The sequence below is a fragment of the Adiantum capillus-veneris genome, chromosome 10, assembly GCF_014529385.1.
Source record: "Adiantum capillus-veneris isolate H3 chromosome 10, ASM1452938v2, whole genome shotgun sequence".
Lineage (NCBI taxonomy): Eukaryota > Viridiplantae > Streptophyta > Polypodiopsida > Polypodiales > Pteridaceae > Adiantum > Adiantum capillus-veneris.
In genome coordinates this window covers 25,053,893-25,056,437 of record NC_140940.1, presented here as the reverse complement: position 1 = coordinate 25,056,437, position 2,545 = coordinate 25,053,893, and positions in this window count along the sequence as shown.

The window sequence follows — 2,545 nt, the reverse complement described above, 5'->3', positions numbered from 1 at the left end:
ATAGGAAATCCTATGCCGCATGGAAGAGGTCGTCCAAGCTGAAGAAATTCAAAGAGGGAGGGAAGAGCATCTCTTTCCTTACCTATGATGGCACCTTCGGTGCTACAGACAAAGTTTTGGCCTTTATCCAACAATTCGATGCGGCGTTTGGAGATGAGGGCTTCACGGAGTCCTCTAAGCTACGCCATGTAGCTATGCACTTTCAAAAGTCCGCCAGACAATGGTGGTCTAGCCTACGAGCCAACGGTGAAGCTCCACGAACATGGAAGGCTTTAAGAGCTTCCATTATGAAGCAGTTTTTGGCCACCAATGCCAAAGACAAAGTACTCACCGAATGGCGAAGCTTAAAGCTCTCTCCCAATGAATCCATCCACAAATATGTAGACAAGTTTTGGGACCTACAACTCAAAGCTACTGTCTTCAAAAAGTTGGATTTTGGAGAGCAAAAGCAACAATTTTGTGCGGGCTTAACCGAAGAAATGGCGGAGTATGTCAACTTCCAAAGGCCACGTACCATATCGGCGGTAATACACCATACTATGGTGGCCTCGCGAATCAATTTCCAAACGGGGGGTAAAAGAAATAATAAGCCCCCGGAAAACAAGGGTTCCAATGAGCCTAAGGGGAAGGACAATGTCCAAAAGTCTCCTAAGGGCAATTCCAACAAAGCTAAAGAGAAGGGAGTTTACAAAGGAAAGAATAAACTCTCTCCTGAAGAGCTTGAGCGTTATCGTAAAGATAACCGGTGTTTCAAGTGCGGCGAACAAGGGCATGCGTACCGCGCTTGTCCCCAAAAGAACAACCGCCAAGATCCTCCTAGAGCTTCTTTGGTTGAAATCCAAGAGGAGGAGATTCATCAAACTCACCACAAAGGATCTCCTCTATGCCATGCTTGGGGAAAGGTAAGAGAACATGATGCTTTTATTCTCTTTGACCCTGGTTCTACTCACAATTTCATATCTATGGAGTTAGCCACCAAGCTAGGCATACAATCCTATGAGATGGGAGATATCCTACCCGCAGACAGTGCCTTCAAGGGGCAAGAAGCTTCAGTCACTCCCTTAATCGGGAAATTGAGGCTTCATGTCCAAGGCTATGTGGACAAAGAGGACTTCTTTATCTCTCCTCTCAAGCATGAGGATGTAATCCTAGGGGCACCATGGTTTGACCGCCTGGCTGCCCATGTTAAATTTCCTGAAAGGAGAATCTCCTTTAAGTTCAGGGAAAAGGACATGTATATAGATGCTAAGGAGATGGGTAACACCATCCCCATTGTACATACACCAGCTTTCAACAAGTCAATAAAGAGCTCTATTTCCGTGTACATGATTTTTGTTAAAGATTCTCAAAATGAACCTAATGCTTTAGCAAAAGAAAATAAAAGCAACCAAAAGGAATTAGAGTTATCCAATTTTCTCAAGGGGTTTCAAGATGTCTTTATTGACGACATCCCTTGTGAGCTACCTCCTAAACGAGGTAATGACGACCATGCAATTGAACTTCTTCCAGGAAGTTCACCGCCTAACAAACCTCCTTATAGAGTTTCTCAAGCTCAACAAGAGGAGATTATGCGGCAAGTGCATGAGTTAGTTGAGAAGGGCATGGTTAGGCCTAGCTCATCTCCATTTTGCTCACCTGTGCTATTAGTGCAAAAGAAAGACGGCACATATCGTATGTGTGTCGACTATAGAGCACTAAATAGGATCACTATCAAGAATAGGTTTCCCGTTCCACGGGTAGAAGACCTATTTGATAAGCTACAAGGATCGACCTACTTCAGTAGGATTGACCTAAAAAGTGGCTATCATCAAATAAGGATAGTTGATCAAGACATTGTAAAGACCGCATTTCGTACTACATTTGGTCTTTACGAATACATTGTCATGCCTTTTGGCTTGACTAATGCACCAGCCACATTCAACCGCTTGATGGAGAAGCTGTTCAGGCCTCATCGAACCTTCACTGGAGTGTTCTTTGATGATATTATCATCTACTCTAATTCATTGGAGGAACACAAGCAACACCTCCAGGTAATATTTCAAGTTTTAAGAGAGAATAAACTTTATGTTAATCGAAAGAAAAGTGAATTTTTCTTGCAAGAGATTCAATATTTAGGTCACATTATCTCTCAAGATGGAATCCAAATGGATCCATCTAAGTTAGAGGTAATAAAAGGATGGCCTAAACCAAGGAATCTTCATGAACTAAGAAGCTTTATAGGTATGTGTGCATACTATAGACGCTTCATAGAAAAGTTCTCACAAATTGCGGGACCATTACATGACCTAACAAAGAAAAATGTTAGGTATACGTGGTCTGCTAAGGAGAACAATGCTTTCGAAAAGCTTAAAGAAAAGCTTATCTCTCAACCTGTGCTTACACTACCGAATCTCTCAAAACCATTTGAGGTCCAATGTGATGCTTGTGGTGATTGCCTTGGGGCTGTTTTGCTCCAAGAAGGGCACGCCATAGGCTATGAGAGTCGAAGGCTCGACCCTGTTGAGCAAGCTCTAGGCATATACGAAAAAGAACTCCTTGCAGTTCT